The sequence below is a fragment of the Pan troglodytes genome, chromosome 7 (genome assembly GCF_028858775.2).
Source record: "Pan troglodytes isolate AG18354 chromosome 7, NHGRI_mPanTro3-v2.0_pri, whole genome shotgun sequence".
NCBI classification, from domain to species: domain Eukaryota; kingdom Metazoa; phylum Chordata; class Mammalia; order Primates; family Hominidae; genus Pan; species Pan troglodytes.
Genome location: NC_072405.2, coordinates 20,019,664 through 20,045,349, shown reverse-complemented (window position 1 = coordinate 20,045,349; position 25,686 = coordinate 20,019,664). Strand labels below are relative to the sequence as shown.

General features: G+C 45.1%; 1 long non-coding RNA gene and 1 pseudogene across 1 annotated transcript; both read right to left on the bottom strand.

Annotated features, from left to right (window-relative positions):
- Positions 1 to 2,740: 2,740 nt before the first annotated feature.
- On the bottom strand, positions 2,741 to 4,875 carry LOC134810660 (small ribosomal subunit protein eS1-like; annotated as a pseudogene).
- A 1,180-nt stretch (positions 4,876 to 6,055) lies between these two features.
- On the bottom strand, positions 6,056 to 18,331 carry LOC134810821 (uncharacterized). Its single transcript, XR_010159421.1, has 2 exons — positions 17,873 to 18,331; positions 6,056 to 14,906 (listed from the first exon to the last, which is right to left on the bottom strand). It is a non-coding gene; the product is annotated as an uncharacterized LOC134810821 (long non-coding RNA).
- Between the last annotated feature and the right edge of the window lie 7,355 nt (positions 18,332 to 25,686).

Below are 25,686 nucleotides of genomic sequence, written 5' to 3'. Positions count from 1 at the left end.
TCTAGGCACCAGGTTTAAGAGCGAAAACCTGGAGTCTTGTATGTTAGCATTCTCCTTCCCCAAAAACCAGAGAGGGAATCCATTTGCTCTAGCACACCCGGATGTAGGAAATGTCACATTCCTATTTCTGTAACTTCAGTTAAATCTGCTCTGAGTCCCTGGATGCCTGGCAGGTGGAGAATTCAATCTTGTCGTTACCAGCATTCCTTTTTCTTCTCCATGGGCTTATGTAAGAATTCTGGGCTTACACACTGTTGGAAAGCCAAGTAGGAACTACATCCCCCGAACTCTCCATTCTTCCAGCTGCTCATGATCCATCAACTTTCTTTGGGCCACCTGCTATAGCAAGACCCTCCTCACAGCATCATTCCACTGACCCACAGGCTCAGCCCCAGGGACCCTCACTAGAACAGGTCTCCACTATGCATAGGAACTCACAAAAACCTTCTCTTCATCTTGGCTTCCTCTGATATCCAGCCACTCCCCCACTTCTCATCTTAAACACAGATGGCAGCTCCTTCCCATCGTTCCAAAACTGAGGGATTGTCCAGCCAAATTCTCTGCAGACACCAAAGCTTCACCCGTCCTCTTCAGGGAGGTGCTGCAAGGGCATCTGAGATCTTTGGAAGCCCAATTCTGGCCTCTCTTTGGGGTGGGCTGAGAGTGGGAACTAGACTCTCTTTTCCAAATGCCATGTTTATCTTGTTCATCATTATATTATCTCCAATGCCTGGCACATAGTAGGCACTACAGACTGACACATAGTAGGTGCTATTAGTGTCTGTATAATGGGCCTCTTGAGGTTGAAGCTATTAGCAGAAACCTGCCAAGCAAAAAGATGGAAAACCAACCACCAAAAAAAAAAAAAAAAAAAAAAAAGAAAAGAAAACAATCGTGGCTTTGAGCTCTAAACACACAAGGCACCAGCCCAAGTTTGGGCAATTTTAATACAACAGCCATTTTGCCTCCAAACAAACTGGCACTGGAAACCTCCCTCTGCCTCTTAAAGAGAACCAGTTTCCCTTTCTCTAAGTGGGCAGCATTTCTCCCCGGAGGCAGTACCCAGCCCACTGCCACCAGCAAACGACTGCAGCCAGGAGCCAAGAGCTTGATAGTTTGAAGAATAGATCTTATAGGGAAAAACAAAGTAACATCCACATAAATCTGGAACTACCACCACTTTCCAGAGGCCGAATCCCATTTGTAAATTCTCTTGCGTGTCAAGCACCTTGCAGTCAGCTCAACTACACACTTTTGGGATTCATTGCAGAGAAGAATGAAGGTTATCTGCAAAATAAAGGAACCACGGCTCAGAATTCCCAGAGCAATCCATGACAGAGGAGGTGAGTAGAAAAGGGAAGGGTGAAGTCAAAGGAGAGAAGTCAATGAGTTGGCCAACACCAAGCAAGGATCATGGGACCCTCTCCACGGCCCCACATCTCAAATGAAGTCAACAAAACCCATCAATGCTTGGTGTAAGTGTTGTATGCTCCTGGAAATGAAAGCAGGGGCCACATTTCAGGTCAGTAGGGTCGGGGGTAGAGGCAGCGGTCATGGACTTGTGGGCCCTGGAGGATGGGATGATTCTGAGACATTGAATCCCTACACTGATCTCAGTAGAAATCTCAGGTAGGGCTTCAACATTCGTGGACAAAGGACTCTGTGGGCCTGAGAGCAACAGCCTTGGTGCATGTCCAAGCTCCATCAATCCCAACTGGGGCTTTGAACAAGTTATTTTTTTAACTAAAGTTATTTTAATTGACAAATCATAATTGTACCCATGTATGTGATGTTTTGGTACGTGTATACAATGTGGGATGATTAGATCAAACTAATGAACACATCCATCCCCTAATTTACCGACAATTTTCATGATGCGACATTTGAAATGTGCCCACTTAGTTATTTTGAAAGATACATTATTATTGACTATAGTCACGCTGCTGTGCTATAGATTTCAAAACATATAATCCAGCAACCCAACTTCTGGATATAGACCAAAAAAAAAAAAAAAATCAAAATATGTCGAAGGGATCCCTACATTCCTATGTTCACTGCAGCTCTATTCACAATACCCAAGATATAGAATCAACCTAAGTGTCCATCAGTGGATGAAAGGATAAAGCCAATGTACTATATACACACAACGGAATACTATTAACCCTTAAAAAAGAAAGAAATCCTGTCATTTTCAACAACACAGATGAACTTGAAAGACATTGTGTTAAGTGAAATAAGCCAGGCACAGAAAGACAGATACTGCATGGTTTTACTTATATGTGGAATCTAAAGAAGTTGAACTCACAGAAATAGAGAGTAGGACAGTGGTTATCAGGGGCTGGGGTGAAGGAAAGGGAGGGGATGGGAGACACTGGTCAAAGGGTACGAAGTTTCCAATAGGAAGAATAAGTTTTAAACAAGCTAAACTCCTCTGAAAGCTCAGTTCCTCATCTGTAGAGCACGGATACATCATTAACCTTCTAAGGATGTTGCTGTGAGAGTAAGAGATGATGTTCAGCACAATACCTAACGCACAGTCAGGTCTCCTTAAGCTTGAACCTGCATCGCCATGACCTCTACATCTCAGGACAGAAAGGCTCACAGCCAGTGTCTCAGTTCCCAATGAAAAGTGGATCCCAGACCAGGCTGAACAGCAGGATCCCTAGGGGATATCCCACCCTACTGAGTCAGAATCACCAGAGGTAGAACCTGGGTATGTATGTATGTATGTGTGTGTATGTGTGTGTGTGTGTGTGTGTGTGTGTGTGTGTGTGTATGTATGTACAAGAGACAGGGTCCTGCTCCGCAGTCCAGGCTGGAGTGCAGTGTCACAATCATAGTTCACTGCAGCCTCAAATTACTCCTGGCCTCAATCCATCCTCCCGTCTCAGCCTTCAGAGTAGCTGAGACTACAGGCGCATGCCACCAAGCCCGGATACTTTTTTTTTTTTTCTTCCTTTTGGAGAGAGTCTCACTCTGTTGCCCAGGCTGGAGTGCAATGGTGCAATCTTGGCTCACTGCAACCTCTGTCTCCCGGGTTCAAGTGATTCTCATGCCTCAGCCTCCTGAGTAGCTAGGATTACAGGCATACACCACCACACCAGCCTAATTTTGCTCTTTCATTGTTGTTTCTTGTTTGTTTTTCACAAATAGGACTTCTTATTTGCTACTGTTTTAAGTCTGAACTTTAAACGGATTCTTGGACTGGTGGTTCATATCCATCAGCTCATTCAACTTTAGCATGTGTGTGTCTCGTCCCTAGTGGGTTTTCCAGAACTACTACCGTCACCATGAAGCTCCATGCCTTTCAAATCCACGGTTCTCCAGCATTTTTAGTTTTCTAATGAAGACATCATGGAGAGGATAGATTGGCAAGCCTTTTCTATATCTTTTCCAATGTTGTCTGGAATCAATTTATTGACCACTTCTTTCAAGTCATTTGTCTGCACCTCTCAGGTCATGATTTCCATCATCTTCTTCTGGATTTGGCAGACAGCTGTTGCTGAGCATAAGAGGTCTTCAGTATCTGATTGTTGTGTTTTTTAGTAAAACCAACACAAAACAAAAGAAAGAAGTAACCATCGGTAGTGTTGACATCAACATGAGCTTCAATCATTGTTGAACATTTTTCAACCTTGGAACATATTTTGTCACAGGTAAGACCCATGCCATAGAAGTTGTCAGGCAGTTTTTGTCCTGAACATCTTCAGTAATCAGCTTGAATTTTCTAAATGCAACTTCATCATTCTGCAAATCAGCAAGACTCACTTCAAACAGAAGACCCTTCAAACCATCAGATGCAATTTGGGTTCCTTGGGTCCTGGCGACCAAGTCTTTCCAGTATTTCTTATATTGAACATAGCAGGTGCTTTCACATCATACTGATCTTTCTTAGAGAATGGACCAACTACTTCCTTCTTAACTCCCTTTTTGCCACCTTTAATAAGGCACTTGTTCTTAACAACCGCCATGGTGCTGCTCGGAGTACCAAAAGGCTAAATTTTATATTTTTGGTAGAGACGGGATTTCAGGATGTTGGCCAAGCTGCTCTTGAACTCCTGATGTCAGGTGATCTGCCCGCCTCTGCCTCCCAAAGTGCTGGGATTACAGGTGTGAACCACTGCACCCAGCTGTTATTTATTTTTTCTTTTTTTGTACAGACAGGGTCTTGTCATGTTGACAAGGCTGGCCTGGAACTCCTGGCCTCAAGCAATCCTCCCACCACAGCCTCCCAAAGCACTGGGATTTCAGGTGTGAGCCACCATGCCCAGCCTGGAATCTATTTTTAAAGCCAATCAAGTGTTGAATAAAATTGCAACTTGGGCTCCTTTTTCTTTGCATTTTTTACATTTCAATGGTTTTCAATATATTCAGAGATATACACAAACATTACCAGTCAATTTTAGAACATTTCATGACCTCAAAAAGAAACCTCATACCCTTTAGCTAACACCCCCATCCTCCCATGCCCCTACCAGCCCTAAGCAACCACTAATCGACTTCCTATTTCTGTAGATTTCCATCTGAATGAAATCATGTAGAATGTGACCTTTCATCTGTTTTGAAGGTTCATCCACGCTGTAGCGTATGTACTTTCCTCTTTTTTGTGATCAAATAATATTCCACCATGTGGGTAGAAAACAATAGGGGTATCTCTTCATCTGGTGATAGGCATTTGGATTAATTCTCTCTTTGGGTTATTAGGAGTGATGCTACTGTAATTATTCATGTACAAAATTTTGTGTGGACCTGTGCTTTCATTTTTGAATATGAAAATATGGCACATCTCCAAGGAAGACATACAAGTGGCCAATAAGCACATGAAAAGATGCTCAATGAAATTCATCATCAGGGAAACAGAAATCAAAACCACAATTAGATACCACTTCATAACCATAAGCATGGCTAGAATCGAAGATAGAGAAAATTGGCCTGGTGCAGTGGCTCATGCCTGTAATCCCAGCACTTTGGGAGACCGAGGCAGGTGGATCACCTGAGGCCAGGAGTGTGAGACCAGCCTGGCTAACATGGTGAAACCCTGTCTGTACTAAAAAAAATACAAAAATTAGCCAGGCCTGGTGGCAGGTTCCTATAATCCCAGCTACTCGGGAGGCTGAGGCAGGAGAGTAACTTGAATCTGGAGGCAGAGGTTGCAGTGAGCTGAGATTGTGCCACTGCACTCCAGCCTGGGTGACAGAGCAAGTCTTTGTCTCAAAAAAAAAAAGAAAAAGAAAATAACAAGTGTTGGTGAGGATGCAGAGAAACTAGAACCTTCATACACAGCTGGTAGGAATTAAAATGGTGTAGCCACTGTGAGAAACAGTTTAACAACTTCCCAAACAATTCTACATAGAGTTACCAAATGACCCAGCAATTGTACTCCTAGACATAGGCCCAACTTGGGCTCTTTCAATCTATGGAAAATGAAGTGTGGGTACTTGGCAAGAACAAAGAGGGAGAGAGGCAGAAATGCTGCCATGAGGGCACATTGATTGGTCTCTAGTACACATGGCTTCTACTGCAAATGGTCTCTAAATGACTTCATCAGTTGCTCAGAAAAAAAATCACCCTCTGCTCCAATCGTGGAGGAAGAAGTATGGATTGGACCTGGTGAGCCACGGTAAGACTGACTGCTAAACTTTATGAATGATGAGGGGATTTGCACGTATAATCTTGATTGTACATCAAATCTTGATTTTTTATTTTATCCACTGTCTTTGAAAACCTAACTCTTGACTAAGAATTGACTTTCCTGTACTTGCTGACTCTAAGTAAATTTCCAATTCCACATAGTCCAAAGATGATGTGCTGAGAAATCTCTCAAAGGAAAAATGCTAAGAATACAGGCAGAGTTATGCGACAAATTTTGCACAATTAACAGAAATTGCACTTGTGGGTATGAAGCACAAAACATTTTCATGGGTAAAGAAAAAAGTGTTCTTCATTCTAGTAGACGCTGCAGGATGAGGCCGATCAAGGTGTCTGCCCAGCCAGACCTTGGGCTCTTACCTAGTTTGTGTTAGAGTCAACTCTGAGGGAGTCTGTATTTCAGTCATCTTTTTTTTTTTTTTTTTTGAGATGGAATCTTGCTCTGTCTCCCAGGCTGGAATGCAGTGGTGTGATCTCAGCTCACTGAAACATCTGCCTCCTGGGTTCAAGCGATTCTCCTGCCTCAGCTTCCCAAGTAGATGGGACTACATGTGCATGCCACCATGCCTGTCGAATTTTTGTATTTTTAGTAGAGACGTTTCATCATGTTGGCCAGGCTGTGCTCAAATTCCTGCCCTCAAGTGATCCGCCTGCCTTGGCCTCCCAAAGTGCTTGGATTACAGGCATGAGCCACCATGCCCGATCTCAGTCATCTTTTATCCTCCACGCCTGGCAAGTTCTAGACACACTGTGTTTCCATACAAGTTTGTTGAATAAACAGGAGACAGAAAGTGGGAACTCTGGAAGTAGAGAAGATTCCAGAAATTGTGCATATTTCCCAGAGACTGTGGCCCGATTCCTCAGTACTGCCAGAGTTTCTCTATCTCAACTCAAACCTTATGTGTGGGCCCAGGCGGAGTGGCTCACACCTGTAATCCCAACACTTTAGGAGGCGGAGGTGCGCAGATCACTTGAGGCCAGGAGTTTGAGACCAGCCTGGCCAACATGGTGAAACCCCGTCTCTACTAAAAATACAAAAATTACCCAGGCATGGTGTTGTGCACCTGTAGTCCCAGCTACTCGGGTGGCTGAGGCACAAGCATTGCTTGAACCTAGGAGGCTGAGGTTGCAGTGAGTCACGATTATGCCACTGTACTCTAGCCTAGACAATAAAGCAAGACTGTCACAAAAGAAAAAAAAAAAACCCTTAAGTGTGGGCCTTGTTACAGAATTAATGTTTATATGGACAATATGTACATGGGTGTATGTTAAGAGCATGAGTCATCCACAAGATTTTAGCAAAGTCCATTTAGAAAGCTCAATGCTTTGGGCTTCCACTTGCTTTGCTGCCTCTGTCCTCAGAAGGAGGCTTCATCCTTCCATGTAACCAGCAAATCCTTTATGCAGAGATGTACACAACACACTCCTCTCCTTGGCTATGACACCTTGAAAGGGTCCTCTTGGTGGCCCCTGGTGCTCATTTCAGAGTAGTTCAAATTAAGGTGATCAGCTTTCACGCCAATCACTCTACAAATGACTCCTATTATGACCAATTTTTCTAAATGCTTTATTGAATTATTACTTAAAGAAATGTGCACATAGAAGAGGTCAACACAGTACTTTTCTTACAAACTGAACATACTGGCCAGACGCAGTGGCTCATGCCTGTCATCTCAGCACTTTGGGAGGCCGAGGTGAGCAGATTGCTTGAGCCCAGGAGCTTGAGACCAGCCTGGGCAACATAGTGAGACAACCCTCTCTACAAAAAATAAATAAATAAAAAATTAGGCAACTGTGGTGGCACATGCCTGTAGTCCCAGCTACTAGGGAGGGCTGAGGTGGGAGGACTGCTGGAGCCCAGGAGGCAGAGGCTGCAGTGAGCCATGACGGTGCCACTGGGCTCCAGCCTAGGTGACAGAGCAAGATCCTGCCTCAAAATCAACAACAACAACAAAAAAAACCGAACATCTCCATATTACTGACACCCAATTCAAGAAACAAAATATTACAGCCCCTTCCAGGATATTCCTGGGGTCTCTTCCATCTCTATTAACCCCTGACTACAAACAGCCTCCACCTATTTCACCTGACATTGTACTTTATGAAAGCAGCAGTTCTCAGATGGGGCTATTTTGCCCCCTGGGGACATTAGGGAATATCTGGAGACACTGGGGGTTGTGTCTACTTGGGGAGAGTTGTGTTACTGCATCCAGTGAGTCCAGGGATCCAGGGATGCCGCTCAACATCCTGAAATGCACAGGGAACCCCCACACATACAACAGAGAAATTGCTGAGCCAAAATGTCAGCAGTGTCACAGCTGACACCCTGATATACACACTATCACACAGTATCTGCTCTTTCGTGCTCAGGATCTTTTTCATTCTAATGATCTCATAGGAAACAGAAATGTCATTTAGAGGTAGGTAGAGTCCAATACAAAGAAGATCCAGAGGTTTTTTGTTTTTTTTTTTTTAATCAGCCTGGTGCCTTTAGAGCTAGGATTTAGTTTCCATTCTTTCTGTCTCATTTTCAAGTGATTTTTTCTTCAAATGGCATCTACTGGGCTCAAGAACCGGAGATCCCCACAAAGCTGAGATTCACATGGGAATTTTGTACACACCCACACAGGTATACACTGCCATTTACTTGCAGACATCCACCCACAGATACACACATCCGGAGACCAAGACAGAACGCAAACTCCACCATAAAAGCACGGTTCCCCAAACAGGAGAAAAGCACCATTCACTCCAGGGAGGTACCTATTTGTTTAATTCAGCCTCCGATAGTCAGGCTGTTGCCAAGCCCAGCTCTGAAAGTCTTCCCCTCTAGGAAAGAGAGATGGATTTTTTCTTTACTCAAGAATATAGATTAAAAAAACAAACACTTCTGCATCTCAAAGCAGTCTCTACCTCCTGAGCTACACATATTCATCAGCATTTTATTGTCAATTTTCTTTTATTTGAATTGGAGAAAAATATAACTTAGTTATGTTCTTACTGACAGTTTGGAATCAGTTACACTAAATCCAATTCTCTGGGTTCTCATGATTAAGTTGTTTAATTTGGGGGACAACAAAGCAAAAGTATTGGTCGTGTTTTAATTTAATTAGTACAGGATATATCTAAGGGGTTGCAGTATCACTGTAGCAAGAAGCTCATTCTGCAGTAAAAGGGGGGGTTCTGCCACTAGGATTGAGTGAGGGTGGTTCATGGCTGCACCGTTTCATCAATGTCTCTTCAAGAGTCCATGGAATGTGGAATGGGAAAGACTGAAATAGTGCAAGTCTTGGCTAAGCTTCTATTAAGGGGTGTTAGGAGCTGATAAAATAACCTGGTCTTTATAGACATCCCACACTGTAGTTCTCTAAGCTACAGATTCTCAGATTTTTCTATTTTATAAACAAGTAAAAATATTTTTTTAATTTGAGAACCAACATAAGGTTGCTATCTTTTTTTTCTTTTGGGTAAGAAGGAACTTTTTTAAACTACCAGTTACACACACACACACACACACACACACACACACACACACAGAGAAATTCCACCATGATTAGTCAGAATAGGTGAGGTTTTGCTGCAATAACAAACAACTCCTAAATCTTGGTAACTTCAAACATCAGAAGTTGTTTTTCTCACTCATGCTACATCTGCAGGGAGGTGTGGGGTGCTCTGTTTCCCATCAAACTTGCCCTAAGACAGAGGTTAATGGGGGTTGCAATACCTCGAGTATCACCAAGTAGGGAACAGAGGGAGAAGAATGTTAGGAGTCTTGTACTAAGAATTAAACGCTCCAGGCTAGAAGTCTAACATTGCACCTCTGCCCCCAGCCTCTTGGCCAGTACTAGCCACATCCCCTCCCCCACCACAGGGCAATACATGAAGACAGGAGAATTGGATACATTACAAATTTCTACCCCATTGCATTTCATAAAAGAGAAAAAAAATGCCAATACAAAAATGTTTTAATAGAATAGAATATATACATTTTTAGAATAAAGAACAATCCTCCAAAAAGGACAGCTGGTGGTCTTTCACTGGTGGGCACATTTCTGTGACATTGTCTCTGTTTTTCCATTTTATCCTTGACCTATGAACATTTTATACAGATGGCCAAAAGAACACCATTTGGGGACCACTGCTCTAATCAGGTGATGAAAACGGCCCCAAGAACAGAGCACAGTCTCTTTAGCAAAGACCCAGCAGGGCCAGGGTGACCATGTTCTCACCATCAATGTGCAGACATCCACCTGCAGCATCCTCACATCCCAACATCAAACAGTGGCTCTTTATAGCTTGATTCTAATGCCCTTTGATCTTCATCATCATTGTAAAGCTCTCTGGCCCCAAGATCTAACATCGCCACTCTAGCTACATCCTGCAACTGTTCACCTCTCCTGCCTCCTCATCCCTCTAAACTTCTCTTCACAACCTCATGTTTACTTCTTGCTTTACCTTCCTGCTCAGCCTGGACCTTACAGTCACCTTCTTCTTGTAATGTGCTCCTAAACTCTTTCTTCCCTTCCTTCAACCACACCCACCTGGAAAATCTCCATACCCCATTGATGACTTGCCTCGCAACTGCCCAAGGGCTGCTGAATGATACTGGAAAGAATCACAACATGGATCTGGTAGTTCCACTAAATAATCTCACCATCCAACTCTAGGGTAGACTTCACTTCTGTTCAGCAATATTTTTAAGCATCACAAATAAATTCCAAACCATATTTGCTATAACAATTGACGTTAAACCTCTTCCATATCTCAAAGCCCCCCAAACCCAGCCCTAGGGGTTTCAGAGCCCAGAGTTGATTTCTCTCAACTCACTTCCATCTCATCCCTAGATCACTGTATCTTGATCCTCTTCCTCTGCCTTTCCCATGTTATAAGGAGAAGCATCCTTCTCCTTTCCCAAGCTACCTTCTTCACTTGTGCCTCATTTGAGACCTGCCTTTATCACCCGTTCCCTTGGAACTCCCATGACTCACCACCTTCCCTTGTCAGTTCACTCATAAACATTTTGCACCGTGTATGTGCCAGGTGTTTAACATATAATCATGCTTAAGTCTCCACATGCTAACAAGAAAAACCTTGATTATCCCGGCTATGCCCTCAAGTCATTACCCTCCCCGCTCCTTTCCTGTGTTCCCAAATTTTGTTGATCTTCATCAATCCCTCTGATGCAGATGGCTCCGAAGTTTGCATCCTATTAGGTTGGTGCAAAAGTAATTGCGGATTTTGCCGTTAAAAGTAATGGCAAAAACAGCAATTCTTTTTGTAGCAGCCTAGTATCTTTTCTCCTTCTACCAAACTTTGTCCCTGAGACATCTCGTCACCTATAACTACCTCCTCCATACAGTTGATTCCCAGATCTGTATTATTCTACTGAAAGTCCATTCCCCAATTTTCTTGGCTAGAATAACAGAAGCTCAATTAGAATTCATGATAACAGTTTCCCACCACCACCACCACCACCACCATCGTCGCCCTGCCATTGTTAGCAAAACCATCTCTTGAGTGGAGCTCAAAGATTTGTAATTTCCCACTCCCCAGAAAGATAACTTCAGACTCAGACTAGAAGTAAAGATCCTCCAGATATGGCCTCAACTACCCTCCAACCCATGTCCCCAGTGCATCCCGTTGATGTCCCCTTCAGTGGAGTTAAAATGGAGTGAGTGTTTTTCTTTTCACATACTCCTGGTGTTCTTCCACAAATACAATTTTCACCTCTTGAATATTTTCAAGGATTCTCCATGCTACACAAAGAGAAATCCAAACTCCCCATCAGGACCCCAGTCTTCCCAAACCCTCTTTGCACTTTTCTGCCGCCATGCTTTTCCTTGGGTCATCCTCTTCTCTAATATAAACTTGTGTATTATTCTAGGTTCTCCAGAGAAAGAGCAGAGAGATAGAGGTAGAGCTATACACATAGAGAGAGACAGATTGATTTGTTGTAAGGGATGGCTCACATGGTTATGGAGGCTAAGGAGACCTGGAGTCTGCAGCCAGCAAGCTGGAGACCCAGGACAGCCAATGATATAGTTCCAACTCGAGTCCACATCTAAAGTCAGGACAAGATTGATGTCCCAACTCAAATATAATCAGGTAAAAAGAGCAAATTCTCTGTGACTCTACCTTTTTGTTTTGTTCAGGCCTTCAATGGATTGGATGAGGCTCACCCACATTGGGGAGGACAATCTGCTTTATTCAGTCTACCAATTAAATGTTATCCTCATCCAGAATACCTCAGAGACACACCCAGAATAACGTGTAGCCAAATATCTGGGCACCCCACAACCCAGTCAAATTGATACATACCGCTAACCATCATGTCTTGCTTCTACTCTCTCGCCATTTCTGCATGGCCAAATCCTTCCCTTATTTCAAGGCTTAGTTCAAATGTTACCTCTTAACTAAGCCTTCCCTGCTAACCCCAAATATTAATAGAATTGGTTTCTCCCTTCTCTGATGTCTCAAAATATATTGTGTTTCTCTTTTATTGTATTTATTACAAACTCCCTTATAAATCAAGACAGTGATTCCCAGACAAATTATCAAAAGAGTATAAAAGAAGTCTTCTTTGAGTGTGAAATATCTCACGGAATATAGCACATGGCCTCTTCATGAAGAAACTACTGGGAGAGAAGAAGACAAGCTGGAAGAGGCCAGGGAAAGGGGGTTAGTATAAAGCACAATGAGGCTGGGCTCATACAGTGGCTCACACCTGTAATCCCAGCACTTTGGGAGCCCAAGGCCGGTGGATCATGAGATCAGGAGATTGAGATCATGCTGGCTAACACGGTGAAACCCCATCTCTACTAAAAATACAAAAAAGTTAGCCAGACATGGAGGTGAGCGCCTGTAGTCCCAGCTACTCGGGAGGCTGAGGAAGGAGAATGGTGTGAACCCGGGAGGCAGAGCTTGCAGTGAGTCGAGATTGCACCACTGCACTCAAGCCTGGGTGACAGAGCAAGACTCCATCTCAAAAATAAAATAAAATAAAATAAAGCACAATGAAATGTCAGTGGATGGGTGCTTATAATTTCTAAGGGAAATAGAGTATAATCCAAGAATTTTATAGCCAGCTAAATTATTGCCCAATCAAAATAGGCAAAAGACATGATCACATGTCGAAGAACTTAAAGAATACAGTATTTCTGAGCTCTTTAAAAAAAAAAGTCTTCATAATAAAATTTAGTCAGCCAAGGAATTAAAAAATAAGCAACTTGTGAATTGAATGACCATGACAAAAGGCTAGTGATAGGACTATGATTGCAGAACAGAAAGAGAAGGTGGTCAACCTTAACAACATAAAACAACCTAGAAATAACTAGTTTCCAGAAGTAAAGGGAGGGACTGTAGGAAGTAGAAGTGCTAATGCCCTTTATTAAGTCAATTAATCAGGTCTAAAATTGAAACGTGGTTTTAAATATATAACTTCTTGTTTATTTTCCTCCCTAACTACCTGAGGATCAACCACCATCATGAATGACACAGTGACTACCTGGACCAGGAAGTTCATGACCAATCGACCGTTCCAGAGGAAACAAATGGTCACCAATGTCCTTCACCCCGGAAAGGCAACAAAATGTACACGACCACAATGGATGTCATCTTCATGTTAATAGTTGGACTCAGAACCCATTTTAGTGGTGGTTAGACAATCGTCACCCACATTGGAGTACAGTGGTACGATCTCAGCTCACCAAATCTCTGCCTCCCAGGCTTAAGCAACTCTCCTGCCTCAGCCTCCCCCGTAGCTGGGATTACAGGCACGCACCACTACTGCCTGGCTAATTTTTATGTTTTTAATAGAGATGGGGTTTCACCTTGTTGGCAGGCTGGTGTTGAACTCCTGACCTCAAATGATCCACCCGCCTTCGCCTCCCAAAGTGCTAAGATTACAGGCATGGGTCACCGTGCTCAGCCTTTTCTGTATTAAATTTTTTTAAACACAACATTTAAAATAATCAAGTCATTCTTTTTGAATCTACTTTGTATTATAGGTATCCAAATACTCACCTATTCTCTCTCACATGATGACAAACTCGTTGAAATGTCATTTCATTTTGTGGATCCAGCCCCAGGGATTCTGACTCTGATTCTAAAGGGCCTGCATGCAGAGCAAGCAAGCCGCCTGGATGATTCTCTTACAGGTGTTTTAAGGGCAGCAGTTTGAGACACCCTGATGCAAAAGAACGAACCCTCAAGGAAGTTGGCTGTACATGTATTTTCCTTCCTAGCACAGGAAATGACAGAAAGATTATCCAATCAGTACCACTCATAGCACCTGATTATATGTGTATGAGGAATTCAGAAATGGTTTGATCAAGGTTCAAGACCTAAAAAGTAGCTTTTCTCTCGGACACCAAGTCCCCATCTCATGCGTTGTTGAGTTAGTAGAATCTGAGGATGATGCTTCTTCCTCCAGCATTGGTATCCTATGGTTTTGTTGTTCAGTAAATGAAGTACCTCCATCCCCCAACATCCCCAAGCTTAATTCCAGTTTCCTCACATACACTTTTGGTTTTGTTTTGTTTTTGAGACGGAGTCTCGCTCTGTCACCCAGGCTGGAATACTGTGCAGTGGTGCAACCTCAGCTCACTGCAACTTCCACCTCCCAGGTTCAAGTGATTCTCCTGCCTCGGCCTCCTGAGTAGCTGGCATTACAGGCATGCACCATCATGCCTGGCTAATTTTTGTATTTTTAGTAGAGATGAGGTTTCATCATGTCGTCCAGGCTTGTCTCAAACTCTCTGCCTCAAGTGATCCACCTACCTCAGCCTCCCAAGTGCTAAGATTACAGGTGTGAGCCACCGTGCCCAGCCCCCTCACTTACACTTTTACAGAAGATCTGATCATACCCACTCCGCAGAAGTCAGAATGGCCCCCACGTGGTGTTAAACCGGAGTGAAAACTTCAGTTCAATCAACTGAGGGTGACACAGAAACATTTCCCCCAAAATGCTTTCGGCAGCTCTGCTGATCCATAACCTGGCTCCATTTCAGGGCAAGATCTCCACTTAAGCTGCACTGGCTTCCACTAGAGTAAATCACATTAACTCATGGCAAACACAACTGAAGGGCAAAAAGATTCTTTTTAAAATGATTTTTGTCTCTCACTTACCAACACACGCTGGCCTCCCTACAGCCTGACTCCATTCAGCACCTGTTCCACTGAGCACCCACTGAAAGCTCAGCTCATGAGCTGAGATGACCCAGACATCAAGGAGTTTACAATCCAGGGGAAGAACAGACCTGAATACAAGTGATGACAATACAAGACAGAGTCAAAGAGCCCAACTTGAAGTATCAGCAGAATAGCACCAAAGACTAGTTCCCAACCCAGCTTCCAGCGCCAGAGACAGAGCCAGGCTGGCTGCATGAGATCAGCTGGGAGCTGTTGCAAACCTAGGTCCTAGCTAAGCCCCTAATCATCAGACTGGCAGTCACTGGGAGTGAGCTCCAGGAACTGGTTTATTTAATAAGCACACACACACACGATTCTGATGTTCCTAAGGGTTGTAGAAACATGGAACTATAGAAAACACTAAAAAAAAGAAAGGCACTAAAAGAAACCTATAAATATTCACTACCATCCCAGGCATCATGAGGACACTCCACGTGCACTATTTACAATACTTAGAATATCCTGCAAGGGAAACATTCATTCATGACGATGGACTTTATTGGGATCAGAGCCAGCCCTGGGAATGTTTGAACCTGCGCTGAAAGTCACCCCCTCCTCCCCACAGGAGGGGGCTAACATTAAGGAGCACGGACCAGATGGGAATTGGAGTGTCCTTTTATTATGAGACCACAGTGAGAGACTTTTTTTTTTTTTTTTCCAGAGTCTCGTTCTTGCCACCCAGGCTGGCGGCCAGTGGTGCAATCTCAGCTCAGTGCAACTTCTGCCTCCCGGGTTCAAGTGATTCTCCTGCCTCAACCTCCCGAGTAGCTGGGACTATAGGCATCCGCCACCACACCTGGCTAATTTTTGTATTTTTAATAGAGACAGGGTTTCACCATGTTGGTCAGGATGGTCTTGATCTCCTGACCTCATGATCTGCCTACCTTGGCCTCCCAAAGTGCTGGGATTACAGATATGAGCCACCACGCCTAGCCTCAGACTTTCAAGTAAAGCCACAATGGACCACAGAGCTTAGACATCAGGGCTAACATGGAATCTCTGTCATTACATCTTGAGATCTTATTATCTTTGCTCAAGGAAAAAAATAATCATAATTGACATTTTGAGGACAAGACATCTGAATGTAAACTTGATCTTAGAGGATATTAAGGAATTACAGCTAATTTGATTAGGTATGACAATGATCATATAAAAAATGCCCTCATGTTTTTAGAGGGAAAGTAAATTACGTAGGGGTGAATATCAGGATGCAATTACATAACTACTGTAAACTATTTTGTAAATACTTCAGAAAAACAAATGGAGTAAATATTGCAAATGTTAATAGTTTTTAAATCTATGTGATGGGTATATGATAGCACATTAAACTGCTGTCTCTGCTTTTATGTTTATTGAAATTTTTGTAATAATAATAATAATAAAAAACTTGGCCAGGCACAGCAGCTCATGCCTGTAATCTCAGCACTTTGGGAGGCCGAGGTGGATGGAGGACTGCTTGAGCCCAGCAGTTTGAGACCAGCCTAGGCAACATGGTGAAACCTCATCTCTAAAAAAAACAGGCAAATTAGTCAGGCATGGTGGTGTGCACCTGCAGTCCCAGCTACTCAGGAGGCTGAGGTGGGAGGATCAACTGATCCCAGAAGGTCAAGGCTGTAGTGAGCCAAGGTCACGCCACTGCACTTCAGCCTGGGCGACAGACCCTGTCTCAAACAAACAAGCAAACAAAAACCCTCTTGATCCCATTTCCCAAAAAAATGATTTTTTTGAGATCTTACCATCTCCTGGCTTGCTGCAGAGTACAGGAAATCAAGACAAAGTACAGCACACAAGGAATAAGGAGGGAGGGAAGCGTGGGGGAGGCTGACACCATGGACTCTGCCAGCTCAGTCGACCCATGCGCCTTGCTTCATGGAAGAAAGGAATGGAAGATGAAGCATGCCTTTCACACACAGTGACCTTCCTCACTAGTAAATGTGCCTCCAGAAGTGTTCAAGAACTGATTGCCAGAGCCAGGCTGGCTGCATGAGAATCACCTGTGAGCTTTTGCAAACATAGGCCCCCACTGGGTCCAAATGTATTCATCTCTTGGAGAGGAGGAGAGAGGCAGAACAAGGAAAAGGATGGGAAGAAACCAGCCTTCTGCACAGGAGGATGCTGGGATTCCTCCTGCAAGTTTAGCACAATGCAGCCTATTTTACAAGGTCACAGAAGCTCAGAGATGTAAACCTGCCCAGGTTCTCATAGCTTGTAACTGGGAAAACAAAACCCACCCAAGTCTCTGTCTCTAGAGATATTTCCACTTGCTTCAACTCTGGAGCTGTCTTACTTGTACAGAGAGATTTCACTCCTCACTCACTTTTGTTTGCAGATATTGCCTAAGGTCCCTTGTGAATATTTAGGTCAGGGCTTTTTAAAAATTTTTTTTGAGTTTTTTGTTTGCTTGTTTGTTTGTTTTTAAAAAAGCAATCTTGTAGAAAGAACCCAAAGTGGCTCCCCATTTTAAGACCCTGCAAACAGGGAGACCAGAGTCTGGAGTCCCGGTCTGATTTCCACACTTTCCTTAGATTTCCCTGTGTGTAAAATCCAACAACAATCTTTGACAAATTGCCTCCCGCAGGGGAGAGATGGAGGAAGTGTTAACTTTGCTTTTTTCTTTCTTTTTTTCAGACAGAGCCTCACTCTGTTGCCCAGGCTGGAGTGCAGTGGTGCAATTTTGGCTCACTGCAACCTCTGCATCCTGAGCTCAAATGATTCTTGTGCCTCAGCCTCCTGAGTAGCTGGGACTACAGGCAGATGCCACCACACCTGGCTAATTTTTGTATTTTTAGTAGAGATGGGGTTTCACATATTGGTCAGGCTGGTATCGAACTCCTGGCCTCAAATGATCCACCCCCCTCAGTCTCTCAAAGTGCTAGAACTACTATAGGTATGAGCCACCATGCCCAGCCACTTTGCTATTTTTTTAATAGACAGCTTCGAGGTCCAGTATGATTTCACAGATTAGGAAACATCACAGGCAAAGAACACTTTGCATTCAAATACTAGAATGTTTTCATTTTCAAAGAGCTCTCACCTGCCATCCAATCTTGTCTTCCTAGCAGTCCTGGGAGAGAAGCAGATGTGGTTTCTAATCCCACTTTCCAAAAGAGGAGACTGAGGCAGAGGCTTTGCGGATACACAGAGGACATGTGAGGACAGGTGAAGGTCATGATCATTGTCAGCGCCCTCCCCCAACTTGACATTCTCAGACCTAGTGGACTTCCAAACAAAGGAGACAGAAGAACTCATCAATCAATTCTGCCATGGGTGCCAGGACCGAATTTTTCCCTGGCTAACTCAGTCACATCCTGTCTGGGATCTCCAACTACTACCCATCCCACAAGTCTCAGCTAAAACAGGAATTCAACGGGGAACATTTTTCTGAAGCTCCAGGATTGGGCTAGGCCCTCTCCATGGCTCTCTGACCTTCCCCTACTGCAGAACTTAGCACCTGTATGTCATTATTTGTTAAAACATGTGTCTTTCGTATGCTCTCCACGTTATCTGCAGCATCTGCCAAGAATAATAATGAATGGTAAAACCTAATCTCTACTGAGTGCCGATGATGCACTTTTAATGTGACATCTTATTTAATCCTCGCTATATCTGCAAAAGTAGAAGCTATTAATAGCCAATTTTCAGATAAGAAAGTCAAAGCACAGTTTCTATAACTTACCCAAGCAGCTAGCTAGGAGGCAGTTCAGTTTGAGCCCAGGGAATCATATTCGAGAGATCATGTTCTCAATTATTAGAGCAGGTACCTCCCCAGAATCTAGCAGGTGGTTAAGGAGTCTTTGTGGAATAAATGAACAGAAGGACAACAGATGGATGGATACATAGGTGGATGGGTGGATAATGGGTGGGCGGGCAGGTGGACGAATGAATGGATGGTTGAGTCCGTGAAGGGATGGCTGAGTGGGTGGAGAAATGGATGAGTGGGTGAGGGGTTGGAGGGATAAATGGATGGATGGGTGGGTGGATAGATGGTTAGATGAGTGAATGGGTGGATAGATGCATGGGTGAGTGCATGGATAGATGGGTTGGTGGGTGGGCAGGTGGATGATAGGTGCATAAGAGAGTGGGATGGATGGATAGATGGGTGGGTGGGTAGATAGATGGGTGGGTGGTTGGATGTATCCATGTCTGGATGGATGGATGGATGGAAGGAAGGAAGGGTGGTCGGTTGGATGGACAGATGAACAGATGGGCTTGGGCATTTATTCGGGGTCCTCCAAAGAATTGAGTGATTTCCCTAGGGTGTCTCATCACCCGCAGGTAGGTGGGCAAGGAGGCTTGCCTCTGTAATACTCATGATTATGGGTAGTGCTCAGCCTTAGTCACCACTCTCAGAACACTTTATTGACTAGGAAAGTCAAAACTGGCATTGATAACTAATGCAAATTGCAGCTATAACTAACAGAAGATGTTGAGCTGATGACAGCTGGGCAACCAAAAATCAGTAACTTGGCTGTGTCATATTACTGCCATGCTGGGCAGGTAGAACCAGGGGTTCCTTAATCCCTCCATCACATTAAGGATGCTTATCAAGACTTCCTCAACCATGGGGACAGGGATATTATCAAATACTTGCAGTTCACCCCAAAAGGCTCACCTTCTTCATTCCACCTGCACATGACCTTCAGCTCAAAGACATTTCCAGTCCTCCAGGTCAGCCCTTCTTCCAGCCTTTGAATTAACCCTGATGACTGCCTGCCAATTAAGTGTCTTCTCCTTTCATCACACAGCCTTTTCCAAGGCTTTCCTTCAATCCAGCCCTCACTAAACGCTGGAACTGTTGTTGACAAAATCCAGAACAAGCTGGCTGGGGGATACAGGTTGGAAGCAGGCTGTAGTAATGGGGAAAAATTCTAAGCAATCTCGAGCACAGAAAAGAAACTGAACAAGTAAGAGAGAGGCAGTAAAGAGAAGAAGTGTGAATTTTGCATAACTGAAGCTGAAGAAGATCGGGGGGCATGGCAGACCACAAGATAAATATGATATAGACTCCTTTTTAAAAAAGGATAAACATAGACCCTTTCCTACTGACAACTGTGCTTCAATATTGCTAACGTCTTTACTAAAGGCGAGTCAGAAAAACTGGGTATTTTATGCAATACAGTAAGAAGGCCCATAGCCAAGTATGTTCCTGACACCACCTTCTAGGATAACCCCTGAGATTCTGGTTACACCTGTCCAAAAGTTCTCTCTCACTCCTGCTGTTGGAGAACTACCATGAGAGAAGAACAATAGTGAAGGGGTTAAGAGTGTGCACCCAGCGACCAGCCAGATGGCTTGAAACCATCACTATCTAATACTGAGCAAGTTACATAATGTTCCCGAGCCTCAACTTTCTCATCTGTAAAATGGGTATGCTGTCATTCATTAATCAAATTCTAGGTGAGGATATACTAAACACCAGAGACACAAATGAGAATCAGAACAGGCATGTCCCTGGCCCTTATGGTGACCACAGTCTTGAAGGGGAAGGATGACACTCACAGAAATAGGAAGCCATAGCTGAGCTAGTGTCTACCACAGAGAGGCACCTGGTGTCATGAAAGCAGATAACAGGGGGTTGCTGTGACTGAGTCAGTGTGGCCAGGCGTCACTGAGGATGTAGTGACTCCACTGTCAGATGAGACGGTGACCAGGTGAAGAGGCAGGGAGAGGGAAAATTTTTCCAGGCAGAAAGAGCAGGATGTGCAAACACCCTGTGGCAGGAAAAGAACAAAGGAAGTGCAAGAGCCTGAAAGAGGCCAGAGAGAGCAAGTGAACATGTGGATAATCATAGCACCCACCTCATACAGGACTTGCAAGAAATCGAGACGCTGTCTGTAACAGATTCAGCAATGACTAAATAGAAACTGTCTCCTAAAAGCACACGATGAGGCTCCTTGGTGGTATTTCCCACATGAGGCTGCCACGCACTCAGAGGCCAAGTTCAACCTGACTGTAGACAACCTCCGAGCCAGCTGGACACACATACACCCTCAGGCTCAGGATACCCAGGACAGAGTCCTGGATGCTTGAAGTCATGATAAGTATCCAGAATGACACAGAATTCCACCCAGGCGTGGTGGCTCACGCCTGTAATCCCAGCACTTTGGGAGGCTGAGGTGCATCACCTGAGGTCAGGAGTTCAAGACCAACCTGGCCAACATGGTGAAACTCCCTCTCTAGTAAAAACAGAAAAATATTAGCCGGGTGTGGTTGTCGGTGCCTGTAGTCCCAGCTACTCAGGAGGCTGAGGCAGAGAATCGCTTGAACCCAGGAGGCAGAGACTGCAGTGAACCAAGATTGCACCATTGCACTCCAGCCTGGGCAACAAAAGTGAAATTCCATCTCAAAAAAGGAGGAAAAAAAAAGAATGACACAGAATTTGCTAATAGGGGAGAAAGGGCTTTCTTCAAAGCTGGGCCTGGTTTCTACAGAGAGACTTTCAGATGAAAATTAAGCAACTATTTGCAAGCAGCTCTTTGCAAGCACCTCAAAGGAGAACCCCTCACCCTGATGAATCAGGCACACAGGCAGATCCAAGACAATTGGCTGCATGCATGTGAACAAGCCTATGGTGGAAATGGAGTGCTTTATTTGTTTGCGGTGGTTTAATCACGAGGAGGAAGAAGCTTCTAAAGCAGCATTCAGAGGTGGCTGTGGCCTGGGTTTTCTGGAAGGGGGAGGCGGTGAGGATGAGGGCTTCCATTTAATCTGCAGGCCCCTTGCAGAAGGAGCTGGGGAAAGCTTTGCAGCCATCTGCACACTGTTTGCCATCTTGTCTGGCTGGGCAGCCGAGCTCCAGATGGGGGCAGATGGGATAGCTCTTTTCACCGTATTTGGAGAGAGATGGCAGGGAAGTCAGCCCCCATGAAGAAGACAGGAGCACTCAGGTGCTGGACAGTGCTGCCTAGGCCCCTGCGCTGAAGTGTCCAACCCCACAGCCTCTAGGTGCCACTAAAGTGGCCCAAGAGGATCTTCTATGTCCATCTCCATCCTGACACCTACAGACACTTAGAGAGAGTCCTTCAAATGGGAACTCACAAATGCACACTGATAACCCCCACACGGAACTCTCATACGTAGCAACTGAAAAGACAGGATGCCAGTTAAACTTGAATTTCAGATAAACAACAAATCATTTTTTAGGGTAAGAAGGTGCCAAATATTGCATGGTATATATTTGCACCCAAAAAAAAAAAAATGGTTAATGAGAAATTCAGGTTTAATTGGACCTCCTGTATTTTACCTGGCAAGCCTAACCCTGCATAAACACAACCTCGAGCTTGAAACTCACAGAGAAGCCACAGCCGTGCTCACACACGTGCACAAACCCATATGCCTTTCAGAGTCAAGGACTGTGATGAGGGTCCCCACACTTGCACACTTCCCTGTCCTCTGTCTGGGCTCAGAGTAAACAGAGGGTCACCTGGCATCCAGGTCTAAGCTGGGCTTGGAGGTGTCCTAATGAAGCAGGATGCTGACCTGCACTTCCCCAGCTCAGCCGGGGCTGCAGCCAGGCCTAGCTTCCAGTCTCGGGCCTAGAACACACAGGACAGCCCCAGACCTTGGCAAGAAGGCTTCATCTCAAGGGCCACTGGTTCAGAATCTATTAGAAGCCCCACTTCTTTCCTCTGTTTCTGCTGCCATTGCCCCAGTCTCTGACCCTGACACTCAATCACTCTATAAACACAGCAGGTACTAGGGGTGGCTCTGGGCTCGGCACTAAAGACAATGCCCATGGTAAAGCCACAGTCTAGCAATGGCAGTCAACCACGTATCAGCAACAGCCCTGCCCCACACGTGCTGACTGCGCACAGGGCCGGCGCTGTGAACGTGCTCTCAACAGTGATCTCACTGAACCCTCATGGCAGCTGTAGGATGCAGACAGTAGCATCACATTATCCCCATTTTACTTTTGAGGAAACTGAGGCCTGAAGGCGGCAAATGCAGGCCTCGAGATTTGCAGTAACATTGCCAGGAATGTTTGAGAAAGCAAAATTCTCCAGAGTGAGGCAGTCTGCCAGAGCTCTGAAGACAGAGTCCCTGTTAGCAGGGGCTGGGGAGACTGTGGGGTGGGGACAGACAAGCAGGTAGGGGCTGGACACCCCAGGACACCAGGGTGCAGACTGGTGTGAGTAAAAGAAAGAGAGGCGGTCGTGCCATCATCTGCAGAAGATGATGTCTACAGAGGACAGTACCATGTGAGCACTTGGGGAGCCGGATGACTGGATGGAATTTTGCACAGGATGCAAATTAAGCACAGATCCCCCTCTGACCTAGACAGCCCACCTCCAGGAACATCTCACAGAAATGCAGGCACAGAGCACCAAGTGATGTGTGTGAGGAAATTCATCAGAACACCGTCTGTGATTGGGAAAAGGCGGAAACCATCCAAAGACCTATCGGTGCAGGGCTGGTTAAACGAAGCATGGTGCATCCACACGTCAGAATAACTGCTGGGAGAAGAAGGTGGTACCCAGGTTCCAACGTGAGACAACGTCAAAGACATGCTGCCTGAAAAGCAGGCTTTCCAAAGAATAAATACGGCATTATTCCATTTTTACTTTTTAAAAAAGTTACAATAAACACTTATATGCAAATACATGTGCTTGCGTGTACAGAGGAAAAAGGTGTGGACAGGAACAGAAAACCAAACTCTGCGGGTTGTCACTCATAAGTGGGAGTTGAACAATGAGAACACATGGACACAGGGAGGGGAACATCACACACCGGGGCCCATCGTGGGTGGGGGACAAGGGGTGGGAGAGCGTTAGGACAAATACCTAATGCATGCGGGGCTTAAAACCTAGATGACGGGTTGATAGGTGCAGCAAACCACCATGGCACATGTATATCTATGTAACAAACCTGCACATTCTGCACATGTATCTCAGAACGTAGAATAGAAAATAAAAAGAAATCAAAGAAAAAGGTGTGGAGAGGTATACCCTAACCATTCCCAGTGTTACCTCTGAGACGCAAGATCAAAAAAAGCGAATCAAGAGGATGTTTAGTTTTTGTTTTCTATATAACTTTTTTTTTTTTTTTTTTGGAAACATAGTCTCGCTCTATTGCCCAGTCTGGAGTCCAGGGACACAATCTCGGCTCACTGCAACCTCCTCCTCACTGCGACCTCCTCCTCACCACAACCTCCTCTTCACTGCAACTTGCTCCTTCTGGGTTCCAGTGATTCTCTTGCCTCAGCTTCCCAAATAACTAGGATTACAGGTGCGCACCACCAAGACTGGCTAACTTTTCTATTTTTTGTAGAGACAGGGTTTCACTATTTTGACCAAGCTGGTCTCAAACTCCTGGCCCACCCGCCTTGGCCTCCAAAAGTGCTGAGATAACAGGTGTGAGCCACCATGCCTGGCCTGCATTGCTTGAATTCTCAGACCACATGGACCCTCTCATCTGGTCCAATTGCAAGAGTCCAAGGCAGGAAAGGCAGAAGGCAGGGGCTTACCCCTCCATCAGGACAACATAGAACAGAGTCAAAAAAGAAAAACATGAATGGATCAGTCAAAGGGCCATGCACATGCCCTCCCAGGCACCTACACCTTGCAACTTAAGCCAACAAGCTTTCAAGCCACAGAGTCTTCCTTCCTAGAGACTAGCAAGGACACAAGCCCTGGCCAGGCCCATTCAGGAGGATGGTCTGAGGGATAAGGTGGGGTGCACAGTCAGGGGTAGCAGGAGGAAAGGGGGACACGAAGCCAAGGAAACCAGGGCACCCCATGCTTCCTGAAGGCCACCAGAACAGGGCACCACACAGAGCCCCTGTGTACCTCTTTCTACAACAGCCTGAACACAAGGAAAAGGAAAACAAGGAAAATACACAAAGCTCAGCCTCACCTGGAACAGGTTAAATAAAGGTGTGTGACTTTGTCTTCATGTCCTTTGGAATTGGAAATCCAAGCTTCCTCTTCTGTGCCTTTAAGGTCCTGGCTGCTGCCCCACAGCTCCCTTCTCTTCCCTCCTTCTTTTGTCCTGACTTTTTTTTTTTTTTTTTGAGATGGAATCTTGCTCTGTTGCCCAGGCTGGAGTACAGTGGCACAATCTCAGCTCACTGCAACCTCCATCTTCCGGGTTCAAGCAATTCTCGTGGCTCAGCTTCCCGAGTAGCTGGTATTATAGGTGTCACCATGTCCGGCTAATTATTGTATTTTTAGGAGAGACAGGCTTTCACCATGTAGGCCAGGCTAGTCTCAAACTCCTGGCCTCAGGTGATCCGCCCACCTCGGCCTCCCAAAGTGCTGGGATTACAGGTGTGAGCCACCATGCCCGGCCCTCTTGTCCTAACTCTGCCATCTCTTTGCAGTCTCCCCTGAGCAGCTTTTCCTTGGCCCGCCCTGCCCCCCTCCAGAGCTGTACTCACAAACCACCCCCAATGCCCCCTGGCCCTGGCTCCTGCCCCGGGGCTCTGATCCTCAGCTGGTGAGTTCTAGAGGGTCAGAGGGAGCCAGACTCCCTAGAGAAGCTAAGGCAGGAGCCCTGTACTGGGATGTGGGTAATCTGCCCCCTTCCAGCTGGGGCCAAACAGAAGGGGGAAAGGCTGCCCCCAGAATACAGGGCCCTCAGCGGCCCTGGGGATCTGTGCTGGCAGTCAGGAGGACTGTCACCTCAGTGCAGTTGCCTGCAAGGAGGGCTGTGCAGGAAGCTGCATGTTGCTCAGAGAACAAAAAAAGGAAATGAAATGCACCATCTTGTTATTAGCAAGAGCTTTTGAGGCAGACACTTAAATATGCATGCCTAGACATTGTAAAACTTGGGGGAAATGTTAATTTCAATAACGCCAGTTCTTGAGCTTGCAGAAACCATTCTTTTATCTCCCTTCCTAGTCATTTGGGG